This window comes from Phyllobates terribilis, unplaced genomic scaffold (assembly GCF_046119375.1).
Source record: "Phyllobates terribilis strain yellow unplaced genomic scaffold, ASM4611937v1 Scaffold_7__3_contigs__length_470593459, whole genome shotgun sequence".
Taxonomy (NCBI): domain Eukaryota; kingdom Metazoa; phylum Chordata; class Amphibia; order Anura; family Dendrobatidae; genus Phyllobates; species Phyllobates terribilis.
The window spans coordinates 150,995,976-151,017,866 of record NW_027362767.1 but is presented as its reverse complement, the minus strand read 5'-3'; the positions used below and the strand labels follow the sequence as shown (position 1 = coordinate 151,017,866).

The following is a 21,891-nucleotide window of genomic DNA, read 5'->3' as shown; positions in this document are numbered from 1 at the left end:
TCAGTATCTATCTATCTATCTATCTATCTATCTATCTATCTATATGTATCTATAGTCTATTATCTATGTATTATCTATCTAATATCTATCTATCTATCAGTATCTATCTAATATTGATCGTCCTCTGGCCAAAAAGTTTTACTTTATCTTACTAGTGCTGAGATTTTACAGTTTCGGGATTCCCGTTTGTAAACACCTGGAAAAGCCGCATCCACAGGTTGTCCATGACTATAACGGAAAGTAACTGTAGTGGAGCTGGGGATGAGAAATGCTGGCGGCTACACAATGTTCTCTTAATCTGCCATAAAGTCTAAATTTCATGCTTTACCTAGCACCAACAGCTGGGTTCAATGTTAACCTCTTCAGTGCTGAGGCCCATCAATACAGTCAATAATTATTTGTATGACGTACAACAAAAAGAAAAAAACAAGATATATATTAGAACAAAAGATTAAATGACAGATAGAGGAAGAGATAGATAGATAATATATAGATAATATATAGAGATAGATAATAGATGATAGATAGATGATAGACAGATAATAGATACATAGATAATAGATAGGTAATAGATAGAGAGATAATAGATAGATAATAGATAATAGATAGATAGATAATAGATAGATGATAGATAGATAATAGATAGATAATAGATAGAGAGATAATAGATAGATAATAGATAGATAATAGATAATAGATGATAGATAATAGATAGATGATAGATAGATAATAGATAGATAATAGATAGAGAGATAATAGATGATAGATAATAGATAGATGATAGATAGATAATAGATAGATAATAGATAGATAATAGATAATAGATAGATAATAGATAGATAATAGATAGATAGATAATAGATAGATAATAGATAATAGATAGATAACAGACAGATAATAGATAGATGATAGATAATAGATAGATGATAGATAATAGATAGATAATAGATAGATAATAGATAGATAGATGATAGATAATAGATAGATGATAGATAGATAATAGATAGATGATAGATAGATAATAGATAGATAATAGATAGATAATAGATAGATGATAGATAGATAATAGATAGATAATAGATAGATAATAGATAGATGATAGATAATAGATAGATAATAGATAGATGATAGATAGATAATAGATAGATAATAGATAGATGATAGATAGATAGATAATAGATGATAGATAGATGATAGATAGATAATAGATAGATGATAGATAGATAGATAATAGATAGATAAGTCCATAAAAGATGCAGGCATCACTCCAAGGATTCCATAATACAGTGGTTTATTGACCCATCATGTCAGGGTAACGTTTTGTTCCAGATGAGGAGCTTTTTGCAGCCCATCCATTTCTCTCTATATCTACACAAGCACAGGTGGGGCGACCTGTATGGATTAATCTGCCCCCGTTGCACATCCTCCGATCATATAGGGGGCCTTGTCTCTGCCATTTACAATAAGTGCTGCTCCTCTGTGGTGAATTACTCCAGATAATACCCTTCTGTCGCCCCCCTCTCCATTTTATCCCATGGTGACATGTAGGTAGGCGGAGGGGCTGCTGATGATTAATGGGCGCACCTATTGTCAGGAGGGAAGCAGGATAAATATGGCCTCTTTTCTGCACCAGACCTGGGAATTTCATCTGATTACCGTGGCCGAGCGCTCCGGATTGTAGGGCACGTCGCTAACCACTAATGTAATCTCACAGATTGGATTCTGGAAACACTGAGGGATTAAGGTGTAAAATTCACAGAGGAAAGAAGACATTATTTCATTTCGGCAGACACCATCTATAACAGTTGTCATCATCAAACTACATGTGTATACAAATATATCTAGAGCTCATCTGTTATAATAAAATTTACCAAAAAAACAGATGATATAAAAATTCTGTAAAATCAGTCCGATAGTCCGACTAACTTTTTAACATATTTCTATTGGTCAAACTCAATTTCCTTATCACTCTGATGACTCAGTCTCAGATTTAACCATTTAATATTCAGCCGGAAGCTATGTGTGCACTGCAAAAAACATTTCCTCTTAAGGCCCAATGGGTGTTTAAAGAGGAAACATTTTTTTATCACTTCTTTCTGAGAATTGGTAGAATTAAAAAAAATATATATATATTGAAAAATCATAAAATACAGTTTTGGAAATCAAAAGGTTGAAATTAACTAAATATAGGTGAAATTAAAGGGAAAAAAGTCTTAAAGGGGACCTGTCATCGGGTCTAAAGTGTCCCATTTTTGTGCTTATTTTATTTCCACTGATCCCCCTGAGTATTCAGTTTTTTATATTTTTAAAATCCTCCATACGGTTCCAGAACTGTGGACCTTTTTATTAAGCACTAATTTCTATGGTGTTTTATCATGGGGGCGTGTCTCTTGGCTGCTTTGCATAATAAGTACCACCCTCTTAGTAACCACCATAAAAATCAGCACTAAATAAAAAAGCCCATATCTCAGGAGCCTTATGTCCGATTTAAAAAAAACAAAAAACAAAATACTCAGCAGAGTAGCGGGGGGGAAAAACTAAAGGGTGAAAACTAACCATTTGACCTCTTTATTTCCATTATTTTTTACTTATATTTAGTTCATGTTAACTTTTTGATCAGAAAAAAAAAATGTATTTTATGATTTTTTAAACATTTTTCTGCCAATTCCCAGAGGAAAATGTGAAAAAAAATTGGGTTGTGCTTGAAGAGGTGGCTTTTTTTTTTAATGAGTGAGGTAGCTCCACTCTCGGCTCATTAGTGTGGACAATGGGATTAATGTATTGAAATTTCTCCGTGACTTGATGGGATTTTGCCGGCATTAATGGCCGTTGACAGAGTAAAGCGTGTCATAAAGTTGAACAACCTTCTTTTTTTTTTTTACTCATATGTCATACTAGATCCGGAAAAACTGCGCTCTATGAAATGTAAGAGGCATCCAGTTTATGCCGGCTGCTGAGCCCCCCCCCGTATATAAGCAATCACACGGCCCACTGGAGCCTCGTTAGAGGTGTTTATTGCTTAATGAAATGTGAGCTTCTGAAAAAAAAAAACTACAGTGACAGACAAGGAAAGTTGGGATTTAACGAGATCCGAGAAAATTCCCTAATTGCTTGTAAATCCATATAATGGAGTGAAGTTGGGAATATCAGGGGCGTTTACGGACGGTTCCAGGTTTTAGAATAGTTGTGGGGATTTAAGGGGTTAATATAAATTTAAAGGGGGAAATTATTTCCATTTTCAGAATTTTACCAAAAATGTCATTTTTTTTCCCCAAATGTATTAATTTTTGACAGTTATGTTTGATACTATTTTTATATAGTTATTGTTATCGTTTTATCATTTTTTATAGTTATACTTTGAACCTTTTTCTTATAACAACTTTTTGTTCAATAAGTAATTAAGGAAATGTCTATCCAGTAATCTCCTCCTTTCTTCTTGTCAGGCGAACTTGAAAACAAAATGACTTTTTTTTTATCTAAATTTTGATTTGAACTAAAATAACGTTAAGAACCAAAATGATTTTTTTACAGTTTCACTTTTTAAGCTGGAAAAATGTGAGTAAGACGACACCATAAATCAATGTATGTGGGAAATTATAAGAATGCAACTGCTACAAAAAAAATAATATTATTTTTTTTGCTTGTAAAAATTTTGTGTGGGTCAGCTTAAAACTTTTAAGTTTTAAAATAACTTTTTTTTACATTTTTGGATTCTTTTTTTGTATAATTAAATTTGAAGAATCCTGTATTGTGTAAATTGTTTTGAAGGCTACATTCAACAGGGCAAAAAGATCTGAAAAGATTGTCAGGCTGACATACGGCTCAGTACTGAATCTCCCATCTGTCACAAGTTAGGAGTCGTCAGTGATCAATTGTACAGAATTTGTAATTGTCCCTTTGTGTCCAATGTAACCTCTGCCAGAGAAAGCAGAACAGACATCAGCATCCTATGGAACTCCTGTGTAGATAGATAGAGAGATAGATAGATAGATAATAGATAGATAATAGATAGATGATAGATAATAGATAGATAGATGATAGATAATAGATAGATAGATAGATAGAGAGATAATAGATATATAATAGATAATAGATAGATAGATAATAGATAGATAATAGATAGATGATAGAGAGATAATAGATAGATAAGATAGATAGATAATAGATAGATAGATAATAGATAGATAGAAAGATAATAGATAGATAGATAGATAGATAATAGATAGATAGATAATAGATAATAGATAGATAATATATAGATAGATAATAGATAGATAGAGAGATAGATAGATAAATAATAGATAGATAATAGATAGATAGATGATAGATAATAGATAGATAATAGATGATAGATAACATATAGATGATAGATGATAAATAATAGATACATAATAGATAGATGATAGATAGATAATAGATAGATAGATAATAGATAGATAGATAAATAATAGATAGATAATAGATAGATAGATAATAGATAGATGATAAATAATAGATACATAATAGATAGATGATAGATAATAGATATATGATAGATAATAGATAGATGATAGATAAATAATAGATAGATAATAGATACATAATAGACAGGTGATAGATAGATAGATAGATAATAGATAGATAGATAATAGATAAATAGTAGATAGATGATAGATAGATAGATGATATAATAAATAGATAAAAGATAGATAATAGATAGATAGTAGATAGATGATAGATAGATAATAGATATATGATAGATAATAGATATATGATAGATAATAGATAGATGATAGATAAATAATAGATAGATAATAGATACATAATAGACAGGTGATAGATAGATAGATAGATAATAGATAGATAGATAATAGATAAATAGTAGATAGATGATAGATAGATAGATGACATAATAAATAGATAAAAGATAGATAATAGATAGATAGATAATAGATAATAGATAGATGATAGATAGATGATAGATATATAATATATAGATAATAGATAGATAATAGATAACAGATAGATAATAGATGATAGATAGATGATAGATAATAGATAGATGATAGATATATAATATATAGATAATAGATAGATAATATATAGATAATAGATAGATAATAGATGATAGATAGATGATAGATAATAGATAATAGAATGGTGGATATATAGATAATAGATATTAGTGATAATCATATAGATAGAAATTAGATAAATATTTATGAGATATTATAGATTATACCTGTAATTATTATTTATAATAAAGTTCTTACAATACTACTAATAATAGGAATTAAATGATATATTTGGGGGTTGTTTTATGATAAGAAGACGTCACATGAACACTGTACATGTACCAGGAAGCCTGTAACACTGATATAATATATGATCCCTGTTGTCACCAGGACGCTCTTATTTCATAGTTATTTGCCGAATGTTCTGTAGATTTACAGATTATTGGTTTATAGAGAGGACTGAGTAATTATACCATGATGATGATTATTATGCTGCAGTCGGGCTCTGTCCGGGCTCGCTCTCCGCACCACACACGTTGCTATGTCTAGATTGTAAGCTCCTCTGACAAGGACACTCATCTCTTTGTTTCTTTGCAGCATCCTCTGATTTTATACTAAATACACAAATGAATGATAAAATATGGAGACACAATCACCCGGGACATTGCAGGTCATCAGTGGCAGATCCCGCTGTGATTGACAGCTGTCATTCATTACATGCTGGGCATGTCACATTGGGATCTGTTCTGCTGGGAGTTAACTATTTGGTGGCCGTGAGGATGAGTACCGGGCTCAGACTGCGGCCTATGGCAAAGGGGGAGATTGTGTTTTGGTGCTGAACGCTGTTTGTTGTTTTCAGTGGAGAGGAAACCACCCCAGACAGGAGGAAGCATATGACTGCGACACTAAGCGACTCTGACAGATGCGGGGTGAGGACCACTGCCATCCACTAAACACAGCCAGAAAGTTTCCACACAAAGGGACTTGTTAACCCTTGTTGGCCTAAAGAAGATAGTAGATAGATATTAGATAGATAATAGATAGATAATAGATAGATGATAGATAATAGATAATAGATAGATAATAGATAATAGATAATAGATAGATAATAGATGATAGATAATACATAGATATTAGATAGATAATAGATAGATAGATAGATAGATAGATAATAGATAGATGATAGATAGATGATAGATAGATAGATAATAGATAGATGATAGATAATAGATAGATAATAGATAGATAATAGATAATAGATAGATAATAGATAGATAATAGACAGATAATAGATAGATAATAGATAGATGATAGATAATAGACAGATAATAGATAGATGATAGATAATAGACAGATGATAGATAGATAATAGATAATAGATAGATAGATAGATGATAAATAGATGATAAATAGATAGATAATAGATAAGATAGATAATAAATAGATCAATAATAGATAGATGATAGATAATAAATAGATAATAGATAGATGAGAGACAGATAATAGATAACATAGATAATAAATAGATCGATAATAGATAGATAGATGATAGATAGATGATAGATAATAGATAGATGATAGATAGATAGATGATAGATGATAGATAATAGATAATAGATAGATAGATAATAGATAGATGATAGATAGATAATAGATAGATAATAGACAGATAATAGATAAATAATAGATAAATAGATAGATAATAGATAGATATAATTTGATATGATTTTGATATCTGATAGATATTAGATAGATAATATATAGATAGATAATAGATAGATAATAGATAGATGATAGATAATAGATAATAGATAGATAATAGATAATAGATAATAGATAGATAATAGATGATAGATAATACATAGATATTAGATAGATAATAGATAGATAGATAGATAGATAATAGATAGATGATAGATAGATGATAGATAGATAGATAATAGATAGATGATAGATAATAGATAGATAATAGATAGATAATAGATAATAGATAGATAATAGATAGATAATAGACAGATAATAGATAGATAATAGATAGATGATAGATAATAGACAGATAATAGATAGATGATAGATAATAGACAGATGATAGATAGATAATAGATAATAGATAGATAGATAGATGATAAATAGATAGATAATAGATAAGATAGATAATAAATAGATCAATAATAGATAGATGATAGATAATAAATAGATAATAGATAGATGAGAGACAGATAATAGATAACATAGATAATAAATAGATCGATAATAGATAGATAGATGATAGATAGATGATAGATAATAGATAGATGATAGATAGATAGATGATAGATGATAGATAATAGATAATAGATAGATAGATAATAGATAGATGATAGATAGATAATAGATAGATAATAGACAGATAATAGATAAATAATAGATAAATAGATAGATAATAGATAGATATAATTTGATATGATTTTGATATCTGATAGATATTAGATAGATAATATATAGATAGATAATAGACAGATAACGGATTGATATAATTTGATATGACTTTGATATCTGATAGATATTAGATAGATAATATATAGATAATAGATAGATAACGGATAGATATAATTTGATATGACTTTGATATCTGATAGATATTAGATAGATAATATATAGATAGATAATAGACAGATAACGGATAGATATAATTTGATATGACTTTGATATCTGACAGATATTAGATAACTATAATATGACATGATATAATATGGGATTATGAGCTGTACCAACAGATATAATACGGATATTCTATAGACAGATAAGTAGATAATTCCGTGTTCTCTTATTTCCTTGTACTTTGCACATGGCCCTGGATGCCGTGCCTGGACCACCCTCTGCCCCTTCTGCAGACCCCCGGCCCTTACCTGCACATGGCCGTGTCACGCTGTCCCCCTCCTCAGGTATCCATGTATGCCAGGAGCAGTGTCAGGTAAAGTTTCCTTCTTCGGGTCCAGGGGGGAGAAGTTTGTGTCCTGAGCTCCCGGACGCACATATAGGAAGGAGGCACGTATACACCCATGTGTATAGGAGCCCCATATATTTATATATATAGGGTGACACGGAGCACACCACATGAGGACGAGGTGGCGGCGCTCATTGGCCGCGGCAGAGCCTTCCATCATACATATTAAACAGCTGGGATGGCAAGACATTGGCTGGCAGGATGGGAAAGCCCTGGGGATGGGAGAGGGAGGCGTTGGAACGGCTCCTGTGACTTGGCTGAGGGGCAGAGGGAGAGGACCAGGACTGGCTGGGGGATGAGGACATCTGTTCGGCATGCATATTTCATAAAGAGAAGGAGGGAGAGGGACACACAGGCCGGAGACAGTCAATCAGGAGAAAGTGACAGACGGGTGAGCAGCCACATTGTAACCACCCTATAAGAGAAAGAGCCTGCGCTACTGCTCTGTTGGGCACCATTCCCTCCCACAACTGGGTTTTAGGACTTTATTGAGAACCTCAAGTTTGATTTCGGACACTAACGTGTTTCATAGCAGGGGTTATGGCACCGCAGCAGCCTCCGCCAGACAATGAACCCCCCTGCCTGTAATATAATTACTATTTCTTTACGGAGGACATGAGTTATGCGGGAAATATCTTTTCTTTCGATTTGTGTTTTTTCCTAATATTGCGCTTTGCCGTTTAGCTTTAATTATTTAAACACTTGGAAATGCATCGCGCCTTCCTGTCAGGGTACCGTAGTGACAAAGCGGCGAGGATAGGGTCATGAATGCCTACGGCACTGCAAGCAAGGTGAGGGGCCAGTAAGAGGTGAGTGCAGCAGGCGAAGGGTTAAACGTCTTTCTATCAGAGAGGTAAAAGGGACAGAGCGATGCTCTGCAGATTTGTAATCAGCCGTGCAATAATCTGCAGAATATATCACTAAGTTATAGGTAGCAGGGACAGAGCGATGCTCTGCACATTTGAAAAGTAATGAGCAGTGTCATAATCTGCAGAATATATCACTAAGTTATAGGTAGCAGGCACAGAGCGATGCTCTGCAGATTTGTAAAGTAATCAGCCGTGTAATTATCTGCAGAATATATCACTAAGTTATAGGTAGCAGGCACAGAGCGATGCTCTGCAGATTTGTAAAATAATCAGCCGTGCAATAATCTGCAGAATATATCACTATGTTATAGGTAGAAGGGACAGAGCGATTATCTGCAGATTTGTAATTATCGGTGTGATACTCTGCAGAATATAGATTCACTATGTTAAAGGTAGAGGGGCACATTGATGCTCTGCAGATCAGTGGTGTAATAATCTGCAGCATATGTCACTATGTATCTGATAGGAACAGACCCAAATGGAGACAGCCCATCAGACTGCTATGGGGCCCATGAACTGGAAGGGTCTGGTGCCCCTTCGCTTCCGGCATCCACCCACCTTTCCCAAAATCCACCGTTTCTGTACATGAGAAGTGGGGAACATCTGTATGGATCCATGCATGTCAGGTGTCAGCTGTTTTGCACAGCAGATACCAGCTAACATCTGCTGAGATTGGAGCTGGCTCTGATCTTAGCAGTTTAACCTCCTTAGATGCCGCGGTGGACAATGACCATATCATCTAAGGGGTTAGATGTCCCCATTTAATGTGATGGGTTGTTAATTGACACAGAGCCCCAAAATGGACCTTCGCTGTGTTACCCCCTAGATTTCTATGTACACCCCCGGTCAGGAGGGAGAGGAGACAGGACAATGTTCTGCAGATTTCTAAAGAGATCAGTGGTGTAATAATCTAGAACAATTTAACAATACGTATCTGATACAGGAGAAGGAGAGGGGGCGGGGGCGGTGTATGGCAGATCTGTAGGAAAACACAGACTTAGGTATGAAGGCTGCGATTTCCCTAGAGGTGAGCGATGACGTCAGAGTATAATTCAGGAGGTGATCACTGGAGCGTCACCACCCGCATAATTATCCACCAAATAATTCATAATATGGGCCGTGCGGGAGCACCCTCCCATTAATCGCCATGCTCCTTATTTTGGCAGCTCCGCTTCATGGATGAGAGTCTTACAGTAGAAAAAAATGAGAGATCAGCCCACCGCCTAAATAGTTATGATCCAAGGCCCGATGTGAACATCTTTTAAAGCAGGCATGGCACATGGAGCAATTAGTCACAAGATGGGCCCCGGGTCAAGGAGCTCCAGTGGTCCATTACGTAGTGGGCTTTCAAGGAAGGTCTTGAAAAAATCATATACTAAGATCAACAGGTAGCCAGCCAAGGTCTCAGTAAATTGCCATGACTATATTAATCGCAAGAAAAGCCACCCCATAGAAAAATCGTCTAGGTCCCTGACCCCGAAATTTGACTTTTGTTTAATACAGTCAGTACCCACAGTCTATGGAGCAGGCTTAGCTCTTGAGCCCGCTATATACATCCGCCATACAGATGTTGCCTAGGGTTTAAAGGGAAATAAGGGTAATAACTCCACTTACAACGTGGACTTTAAAACCACTCATGGAGAATCTTTGTTGTAGTTCATACTCATTAAAATTATAGGAGGCAGATTTCGGTGTGGGATATGCTCAGATCAGCTATGAAAACCGTGTCAGGTAGTCGAGCAGGCATTAACCCTATTGAACGGGGCTAATACGCGTGTAGATTCACAACTCTTCAATGTGAAAATGCTCAACAGATATCTGAGGATGAGCCTAAAGCAGCCTTACAAATTAGATGACCGGACATCCGACAGCCATCTTGGCCATCTCTCCCATACACAGCAGTGCTTACTTGGTCGAGTGCTCCTGTGTTCTCTATGAGGAACTTGCCGATAGACATCTCTGCCGGCGGCTTATCCCCGGGAGAATAAAACGATCTGCAGTCCAAATCGAACATTATTCTCTCTTCCTCACACAGGACTACGGAAAGGTATAATGATGCCGGAGGAGGTGGGCCTAGGGTGGCAAGTTATTGGTTTATTGGGCTGAGGCTGGGACGGTGTAAGTTGGCCTTGATAGAAGGATAGGGGTCCACCACCCCTTAGTGTGTGAAACAGTGGTTGGTGGTCATTGGTCCCATTTTTTTCTACATTTGGTATAGGCCCCTGATAGCAGCACCCTGACGGTGGCAGTGACCTTGAATCCTCAGAGATATCACATTTCTAGATCAACAGGTAGAGCTACATCTACCCACGTACCACCTTAGAAAGGTCACATCTACCCAAAGCTGTAGCAAACCAGAGCTTCAGTAAATTTCCATCGTCTACTAGAGCTTCAGAAAATACCACATGGATAGATCAGCATCTACTCAACTACTCAAAGATCAACTAGTAGACCAACCTGTGGTCAGCTTTCGTAGAAAATTCAACGTTTAGAAATTGTTATAGAAAGGTTTAGCTTAGGAGGAGAACATCAGAAATTCTCTGACTCATGCTTTCATGAGCAAATCTGAGCCATAAAGAACTTGTGGCATCCTAAACCCACAAGAACGTTAATGGAGCCGTCTCATCACGACTTCAGGTTCATAGATCTACTTGATTATCATTTGAGTAATTAGCGCCCTGACAGAGCATTGCGTCTTGTGAGACACGGGGTTGAACATTCTCTCTTCTCCATTGATCTCTTAATACAATGGGTCATTTATTACAGGGCTGACAGATTGTCATCTTCTCCAACCTGTTGTCTGAAAAGAGGATCTTCTGTGCTTTCCTTGTTTTTCACAGCTGTTTTACCACCAGCTACATCTCCATTAAACACTTACGTTTTTGTTAAGCCAAGATCAGAGGTGGCTGATTTAACATTCAATGTTTATGACGCGCCCCTGGGCCTGTGTCGCGCTGCGTTGCGCACGCGGGAGCTTACCCGGAGCCGGATCTCTTGAGGGTTGTAGTCTCGTGGCGGTGATCCGGTCCGTGCCCAGGGAGTCAGACTAAGTGGCGCTGTATCAGCGGTAGATGTTGGACGACTACGCCACCCGTTGAGTACAGCTAAGGAGCTGCTGCTGCAGGGCAGACCGCTGAGGCCGGTGGTAGGATTGTGCAGCGTGATAGTGTGGCACCCCAGGGGTCTGGTTTTCCACAGTAATGTAATGTTATGTCTGAGAGCAGGTGGGAGGTCCTTTGGTCAGGGATCCTGTGCATGCCACACCTCCTGCCCAGTCTTGGGAGGGGAAGAACTTCCCCTGTATAAACCCTGGGCTGAAGCAGGGTTAGGAGTCAAGGAGAGTAGAGACAAGAAACAGCAGAAGCAATACTACTACGAGTCAGGGGCTGGCAGCTGCAGAGCTCGCCCTGACTGAGAAGCTTTCTTACCGGACCCGGCGTCCGAGGCTGTGGGGACTAACTCTTACCCAGCAGCAGAAGCCGACCGGCAGGGGATTTCAGGTCCTCAGGCCCAGAAACCCGAAGGCATGGTCACACGCGTGGGACCAGCACCGCCATCGTGGAGCGGAAGCCATTAGAAGGCCCCGAGTCACCGGCCATACGGGTGAGCACCACACGGTACACTCAGGGACGTGGGCTACTTATATCCGCTTCTAGCAAGGTAGCCAGAAGAGTGCAGTCAGTTTGGGAGGCCTACAACTCCGCCTGGCCAGGGGAGATCCCATCTGCTCAAGGACTGACCAGGCCCCGTTCACTAGCAAGTACTCCGGGAGGGTCTATCGTTGTTACCAGTAAAGACCCTGAATTACACCGCACCGTCTCTGAGTGGTTCCTGCTACCCCCATCATCCATCTGCTGCCCTGAGGCCATACCCCTCCAGTTGGGGGTTATACCATCTACGCTGCACCATCCATCCACCGGCCTCAGCGGACTGTCCTGCAGCGGCAGCTCCATAGCTGCATTCAACGGGTGGCGTAGTCGTCCTGCATCTACCGCTGTTACATCGCCGCTCAGTTTGACTCCCTGGGCACGGACCGGGTCACCGCCACGAGACTACAACCCTCAAGAGATCCGGCTCCGGGTAAGCTCCCGCGTGCGCAACGCAGCGCGACACAGGCCCAGGGGCGCGTCAACTTTGGCGTAGTCGGCAGGATTTCGTGCCCGCAACCACCGGGTACTGCGTGCCTGAAAAAGAGACTTTTCAAACTTACCTGTGGTGAAGATTCCCGCCATCCGGCGCCATCTTCAGCCTTCTTCCCGCCATCGGTGAAGTTTCCCGCCATCCGGCGCCATCTTCTGCCTTCTTCCCGCCATCCGTGGAGTTTTCCCGCCATTGGACGCCATCTTGAGGACGCCGCGCGGGAAGAAGAGGGGCGTGGACTCCGAAAGCGCGCGAGAACTGAAGCCCCGCCTCACGTCCGGACGTTGCGTAAGGTCCTGGAAGGAGCCCAGCAGACGCCGACGTCACAGGAGCGTGACGGAAGGTCCTCAACCCTGACGATCCACTGCGGAGCCGCGGCCTACGGAAGAGGATCATCGCAAGGTAGGCCACGGTCCACTAGGGGGGAGGAAGATGTCGGATACGGAGGAGAGCTTCACTGCCTCAACCCCCGCCAGCGCCACCGCTGCTGCGGTCATGCCTTTCACCATGCCCTATATCCCGGGAGCAGCTTGGCTACCCCAGTACTCAGGGGAGTCACATACCCTGCATGACTTTAGAGAAAAGCTGGATAGCCTCTTCCAGGTGTACCCCCTCACAGAAGAGCAAAAAGTGAGCATCCTGGTGGCCCAACTAACCGGGGCAGCCAAAAGGGAAGTAAAATCCTGGCCACCTGGGAGGAAGACTGTCGCAGGGATACTAACCCGGCTGAAGGACACCTTTGATACCCGCACCTCAGCCGAGATTAAGCTTAGATTCTACGGGTGCAAGCAGCGAGCGCATGAGAGTATAAGGGACTATGCACTAAACCTGCAAGAGGCCCTGAGGGCCATTAAGCAGACCGACCCTGATGGAGTGGGAAACGAGGACAGGCTGTTGACCGAACAGTTTATAGAGGGACTGTATTGTAATACCCACCGAACCCAGTTGCGGGCAATGGCCTTACAGGATCCCCATCTGGGCTTTGCACAGTTCAAGGACAGAGCCATCCGGGTGCTCCGAGAACCGGCACCGGGTGGCGTTGTGACCCACAGGCGCCCTGCTATCACTTACCACCAGGAGGCGGCGCCCTTGTCGGCAGGGCCTGTGGGAGCTGATGCGCAGGCTTTGGACAATGACCCGGCTCCAGACCTACACCATCAGGTCCAAGAGCTAGCTAAGAGCGTTGCTGCGCTAACCCGAACTGTGCAGTCTTTACAGGCTTCCACCCCAGGGAAGATCCAGCTGGCATCCGGACCGGAGGACATCCCGTGGCGTCGACCAAGGAGGACCCCACCGGCCAGAGGAAGACCCAGTGACCGATACAGCGAGGACGGACGACCCATCTGCCGCCGCTGCAATCAACCTGGACATATGGAAAGGTACTGTTCTTTAAACGGGCACAACCTGGGATAGAGGGCCAACCCCCAGGAAAAAGATCACCAGGCCCATCGAACTGGCGCGACAGATATGTGGGAGGACGTCCAGTCTTGCCTGTGGTACTGGATGGCATTCCCATGAGTGCCCTACTGGACACCGGGTCACAGGTCACCACCATCCCGTACGTGCTCTTTAAGCAGTACTGGAATGACTCGGATATTACCCGCTACCCTGACGACGACTTGAGTATCATCGCCAGCAATGGCCAGCCCGTGCCACAGATCGGATTTAAAGAGGTGACCATCAAAATCGGTAGAGTCGAACTGGCAGCACAGGGACTGATCATTGTAGATATTGACAAACATGAGAGTCACCCAAAAATAACTCTAGGAACTAATGTAATTGAAAATTGTCTTGCAGAGGTGATTTTCCTTTTACAGCAGGTTGCCAAGAACGCCAGCTCCGGCGAGCAGCGGGTGCTCCAGAAAGAGATCCGGGCACTGATGCGACGGCAACAGGTGGAACTCTCCGGCGGTGAGATTGGTAGCGTAAGAATGTGTGACCCTTTTCCTATTGCCATGCCCCCAAAAAGTGAAATGATGATTTGGTGCCGGGCAGCTATTGGTCTGAGAGGTAGAGATTACCAGGCAATGGTAGAACCAGTTTACTCGGACAGTAGGCCCACCATTTTGACAGCACGGGGGGTGGTTGATGTACGCCATGGGAGGGTGCCCGTTCGCATAATAAATATCGGGGAGAGGGAAGTGTACCTGCCCCGGTATGCCACGCTAGCCAAATTATATACCATTAACCAAAATTCTATACAATCTGTGGAACCCTTGCCTCCATCTCACCCGGAGGAAGGTAACGGCTCTAAGAAAAACATGGAGGACTGGTGTCAGCAACTACATCTGGGTACTGACTCCACTCCCGCACACCAGAAACAAGGAGTCTATCGGGTGGTTCAGGAGTACGAGAGAGTGTTCAGTAAACACCCGTTAGACTTCGGGCGAGTCAAGGGGGTAGAACACCACATCCCCACGGGAGACCATCCTCCTATAAAAGAGAGGTATCGACCCGTACCCCCTGCCCACTACCAACACGCCAAGGGGATGCTTAGAGACATGAAGGAGGCTGGGGTGATCAGGGATAGCTGTAGCCCCTGGGCAGCTCCACTAGTCTTAGTCCGAAAGAAAGACAACACCATGAGGATGTGTGTAGATTACCGGAAAATCAATCGTATCACACACAAGGATGCGTACCCCTTACCAAGGATAGAGGAGTCATTGGCTGCTTTAAGATCTGCTAACTTCTTCTCTACCTTGGATCTCACTAGCGGGTACTGGCAGGTTCCTGTAGCAGAGGCGGACCGGGAGAAGACCGCATTCACCACCCCGATGGGACTTAGCGAGTTCACCTGCATGCCGTTCGGACTCTGCAACGCACCGGGAACCTTCCAACGACTAATGGAGTGTTGTCTGGGCCACAGAAACTTCGAGACGGTCCTGTTGTACCTGGACGATGTCATCGTATATTCCAAGACGTATGAGGACCACCTGAAACACCTGGCGGAAGTGTTCGAAGCTCTGGCAAGTTACGGCCTAAAGGTGAAACCCTCCAAGTGTCACCTCCTGAAACCAAAGGTGCAGTACCTGGGACACGTGGTGAGCGCTGACGGAGTGGCTCCCGACCCTGATAAGATCACCGCAATTAAGGAATGGCCAAGCCCCTCCAGCGTAAAAGAAGTGCGGCAGTTCCTCGGGTTGGTAGGCTACTACCGAAGGTTTATTCCCGGTTTCACCAAAAAGGCAGCACCTATGCAGGACCTCCTGATAGGCCAGTCCCGGAAGGCCAAGAACCAGAAGCCGCCCTTCAAATGGGAGGAGCTGGAAGAAGAGTCCTTCCGCCAGCTGAAGATGGCCCTCACGGGGGACGAAATCCTGGCGTACCCGGATTATAGCCAGCCCTTTATCCTCTACACCGACGCCAGTAACATCGGGCTAGGAGCCGTACTGTCCCAGATCCAGCAGGGGAAGGAACGAGTAATTGCCTACGCCAGCCGAAAACTGCGACCCACCGAAAGGAACCCCGAGAATTACAGCTCATTTAAGTTAGAGTTCCTGGCCGTAGTATGGGCAGTCACCGAGCGCTTTAAGCATTACCTCGCTTCTTCCCGGTTCACCGTGTACACGGATAACAACCCGTTGACACACCTGGACACGGCAAGACTCGGTGCCCTGGAGCAGAGGTGGATGGCCCGTCTGTCCAACTACGAGTTCACAATCAAATACCGGGCAGGACGCTCCAATACCAACGCGGACGCCCTGTCCAGGATGCCCAACCTGCCGGACGGAGGAGAAGATCCGGAGGGACTGGAAGAAGTTGAACTCCCTGCGTTCCACCGTCATGGGACTATTCAGTATTCCCACCAGGTAAGGAGTAAGCAGACTGCTACGTTGAACCCCTTACCCCACTACAACTGGGCGGAAACGCAAGACAGCGACCCTGCCGTCCGACTGGTGAAGGAGATGCTGACTCGGCCGGAGGCTCGCCTTGAACCAGACGCTCCGGAGGATGCCAAACAACTATGGGCAGAGAAGAGTCGACTGTTCCTTTACAAAGGGAAGTTGTGCCGCAGAATGGTTAACTCCCGGACGCATGAATTACTCTGGCAAGTAGTGGTGCCACGAAGGGACGCAGCCATGGTGATGGAGGCATACCACGACGGAGCTGGGCACTTCGGGTGGAAGAAGCTGGAGTTCCTGCTGCGCGAGCGGTTCCACTGGGTAGGCATGAGGGGAACCATTGAGAAGTGGTGCAGAGACTGTGGCCCGTGCAACCTGAGAAGGAAGGACCGTGCCAGCCAGAAGACTCCCCTGCAGTCCATCGTCACCCGGCAACCGTTGGAACTGGTAGCCTTGGATCATGTAAAACTGACCCCAAGCAGAAGTGGCTACGTCTACGCGTTAACCATCGTGGATCATTACTCCCGGTTTCTGGTTGTCGTCCCCGTCAAGGACTTAACGGCTCAAACAGCAGCTAGAGCCTTCCAGCAGCACTTTTGCCGTCCACACGGGTACCCGGACCAAGTGCTGACGGACCAGGGACCTGCCTTTGAAGCGGAGGTCTTCCAGGAATTCTGCAATCTGTATGGCTGCCGGAAGATAAGGACGACACCCTACCATCCGCAAACTAATGGACTTTGTGAGAAAATGAACCAGGTGGTAATGGATCTTCTAAAAACGATGCCCCTGGAAGAACGCAGTCTGTGGCCTGAGAAGTTGCCCGATCTGGTGGACCTATACAACCACATCCCGGTAGGTTCCACCAACTGTACCCCGGCTTACCTAATGAGGGCAAGACCTGGTAAGTTACCTGTTGACCTGGAAATGGGAGTCCTGACACCCGAGGACACTTCACCAGAAACAGACTGGGACACAGAGAGGCAGCAGCAGTACCGGAAAGTACAGGAGAGCGTGGAGCGAAGTCTCTGTCAGGCTAGGGAAAGACAAGAGAAAACTTACAACCAGTATGCTCCCGCTGTTCCCCTGGTACCCGGAGAGCAGGTCTTGAAGAGGAAGAGACGGCTCCACAAGTTGGATGACCAGTGGGAGAAGGACCCGTACACCGTACTGCCCTCAAGCCACGAGAACCCGAAGGTTTGTACCATCAGTAAAGACGGAGGGGAAACCACAGCCATTGTATCCCGGGACCACCTGAAGAAGTGTCCCGAACAACTGAGGAACCCTGAAGAGGAACAAGAAGACCATCGACCCGTAGAGGAAAGGGAAGATATGGTTAGTACTGTGCTCGGGGACTTCCCTCGGTCTTGGACTCAAGTCAATGGTGCAGTTGTGGTACCCGTACTCACCTTCCTCCAACCAGCATCCCAAGCACCTACGGAGCAACAGGTAGAGCTGGAAGAACAGCCGGTCCAGGAGGCAGAAGACTCCACACAAGCAGAACAGGAGGATCAACCCTTTGCTTATAGTGAGCCTGCCGTACCCCTAGTGAGACAAAGAGCCGGTAGACAGCTGCCCAGTTTACCCTTGACAGCTCCTACACCCTGTAGTTCAGGGCCAGACAGTCAGCTCCGTAGGTCCACTAGGGCCACTAGAGGCCAGTTACCCGCACGCTGGAGGATTTGAAGTGTATAAATTGTTTTATTTATGTTTATCTGTGTATTGTTGCTTGTGTATAATTTTGTGTTTCCAGTTATTTTTAGGAATCCTTGGTGGATTTACCGGGAATCCTTGTACATAGTTGGAGCGTAACCCAGGATGGACTAGAGACTGTTAAGGACTCGGGGTAGGACAGACCCCTACCTGGTTACGTCTCCCTGTTTTGGTGAAATGGACACCTTGCTTTCTTCAAAGACTACACCCGGTTACGGACATGCCGTGACCACCTTTATGTGTTTCTTCTTATTGTACTATTATTGTTGTTATATCTTGTTATGTTTTTTCTAAAATATATTTAGTCCCGGAGTACTAAATTTCACTAGGGGGGAATGTGGCACCCCAGGGGTCTGGTTTTCCACAGTAATGTAATGTTATGTCTGAGAGCAGGTGGGAGGTCCTTTGGTCAGGGATCCTGTGCATGCCACACCTCCTGCCCAGTCTTGGGAGGGGAAGAACTTCCCCTGTATAAACCCTGGGCTGAAGCAGGGTTAGGAGTCAAGGAGAGTAGAGACAAGAAACAGCAGAAGCAATACTACTACGAGTCAGGGGCTGGCAGCTGCAGAGCTCGCCCTGACTGAGAAGCTTTCTTACCGGACCCGGCGTCCGAGGCTGTGGGGACTAACTCTTACCCAGCAGCAGAAGCCGACCGGCAGGGGATTTCAGGTCCTCAGGCCCAGAAACCCGAAGGCACGGTCACACGCGTGGGACCAGCACCGCCATCGTGGAGCGGAAGCCATTAGAAGGCCCCGAGTCACCGGCCATACGGGTGAGCACCACACGGTACACTCAGGGACGTGGGCTACTTATATCCGCTTCTAGCAAGGTAGCCAGAAGAGTGCAGTCAGTTTGGGAGGCCTACAACTCCGCCTGGCCAGGGGAGATCCCATCTGCTCAAGGACTGACCAGGCCCCGTTCACTAGCAAGTACTCCGGGAGGGTCTATCGTTGTTACCAGTAAAGACCCTGAATTACACCGCACCGTCTCTGAGTGGTTCCTGCTACCCCCATCATCCATCTGCTGCCCTGAGGCCATACCCCTCCAGTTGGGGGTTATACCATCTACGCTGCACCATCCATCCACCGGCCTCAGCGGACTGTCCTGCAGCGGCAGCTCCATAGCTGCATTCAACGGGTGGCGTAGTCGTCCTGCATCTACCGCTGTTACATCGCCGCTCAGTTTGACTCCCTGGGCACGGACCGGGTCACCGCCACGAGACTACAACCCTCAAGAGATCCGGCTCCGGGTAAGCTCCCGCGTGCGCAACGCAGCGCGACACAGGCCCAGGGGCGCGTCAATAGCATAACCCCCAACGGGAGGGGTATGGCCTCAGGGCAGCCGACGTGGACGATGGGGGTAGCAGGAACCACTCGGAGACGGTACGGTGTAGTTCAGGGTCTTTACTGGTGACAAAGATAGACCCTCCCGGAGTACTGGCTAGCGATTGGGGCCTGGTCAGTCCTTGAGCAGATGGGATCTCCCCTGGCCAGGCGGAGTTGTAGGCCTCCCAAACTGACTGTACTCTTCTGGCTACCTTGCTAGAGGCGGGTATAAGTAGCCCACGTCCCTGAGTGTACCGTGTGGTGCTCACCCGTATGGCCGGTGACTCGGGGCCTTCTAGTAGCTTCCGCTCCACGACGGCGGTGCTGGTCCCACGCGTGTGACCGTGCCTTCGGGTTTCTGGGCCAGAGGACCTGCAATCCCCTGCCGGTCGGTTTCTGCTGCTGGATAGGAGTTAGTCCCCACAGCCTCGGACTCCGGGTCCGGTGAAAAATCTTCTCAGTCAGGGCGAGCTCTGCAGCTGCCAGCCCCTGACTCCTTGTTGCACTGCTCCTACAGAGCTCCTGTAGTTTCTTCCTATGCTGCTTCTCTTCTCTACCTCTTCTCTACTCACTAACCCTGCCTCAGCCCTAGGTTTATATAGGGGAAGTTCTTCCCCTCCCAGGACTGGGCAGGAGGTGTGGCATGCATAGGATCCCTGACCAAGAGACCTCCCACCTGCTCTCAGACGTAATATCTCTATCACTGTGGCAACCAGACCCCTGGGGTGTCACATTCCCCCCTAGTGAAATTTAGTACTCCGGGACTAAACATATTTTTGGAAAAACATAACAAGGTATAACAATAATGATACAATAAGAAAAACACATAAAGGTGGTCACGGCATGTCCGTAACCGGGTGCAGTCTTTGAAGAAAAGCAAGGTGTCCATTTCACCAAAACAGGGAGACGTAACCAGGTAGGGGTCTGTCCTGCCCCGAGTCCTTAACAGTCTTTAGTCCGTCCTGGGTTACGCTCCAACTATGTACACAGGATTCCCGGTAAATCCACCAAAGACTCCTATAAACAACTAGAAACACATAATTATACACAAGCAACAAGAAAAACAGGTAACCACAAATAAAACAATTTATACACTTCAAATCCTCCAACGTGCGGGTAACTGGCCTCTAGTGGCCCTAGTGGACCTACGAAGCTGACTGTCTAGCCCTGAACTACAGGGTGTAGGAGCTGTCAAGGGTAAACTGGGCAGCTGTCTACCGGCTCCTTGGCTCACTAGGGGTACGGCAGGCTCACTATAAGCAGAGGGTTGATCCTCCTGTTCTGCTTGTGTGGAGTCTTCTGCCTCCTGGACCGGCTGCTCTTCCAGCTCTACCTGTCGCTCCGTAGGTGCTTGGGATGCTGGTTGGAGGAAGGTGAGTACGGGTACCACAACTGCGCCATTGACTTGGGTCCAAGACCGAGGGAAGTCTCCGAGCACAGTACTAACCATGTCTTCCCTTTCCTCTACGGGTCGAGGGTCTTCTTGTTCCTCTTCAGGGTTCCGTAGCTGTTCGGGACACTTCTTCAGGTGATCCCGGGATACAATGGTCGTGGTTTCCCCTCCGTCTTTACTGATGGTACAGACCTTTGAGTTGTCGTGGCTTGAGGGCAGTACGGTGTACGGGTCCTTCTCCCACTGGTCGTCCAACTTGTGGAGCCGTCTTTTTCTCTTCAAGACCTGCTCTCCGGGTACCAGGGGAACAGCGGGAGCATACTGGTTGTAAGTTTTCTCTTGTCTTTCCCTAGCCTGACAGAGACTTCGCTCCACACTCTCCTGTACTCTCCGGTACTGCTGCTGCCTCTCTGTGTCCCAGTCTGCTTCTGGTGAAGTGTCCTCGGGTGTCAGGACTCCCATTTCCAGGTCAACAGGTAACTTACCAGGTCTCGCCCTCATTAGGTAAGCCGGGGTACAGTTGGTGGAACCTACCGGGATGTGGTTGTATAGGTCCACCAGATCGGGCAGCTTCTCAGGCCACAGACTGCGTTCTTCCAGGGGCAACGTTTTCAGAAGATCCATTACCACCT

At 44.5% G+C, this 21,891-nt stretch overlaps 1 protein-coding gene across 2 annotated transcripts in view; it reads right to left on the bottom strand.

Annotated features, from left to right (window-relative positions):
- The window catches only part of NHLH1 (nescient helix-loop-helix 1), a 245,280-nt gene that overhangs the window by 6,117 nt on the left and 217,272 nt on the right, over positions 1–21,891 (bottom strand). Inside the window, exon 1 of one of the 2 annotated variants that reach the window (XM_073639428.1) lies at positions 7,883–8,136. The exons of the other annotated variant lie outside the window; for it this stretch is intronic. The gene's annotated coding sequence lies outside the window, so the exon portion shown is untranslated. Of the gene's footprint in view, positions 1–7,882; positions 8,137–21,891 lie in introns of those variants that run through there. 2 annotated transcript variants of the gene reach the window in all.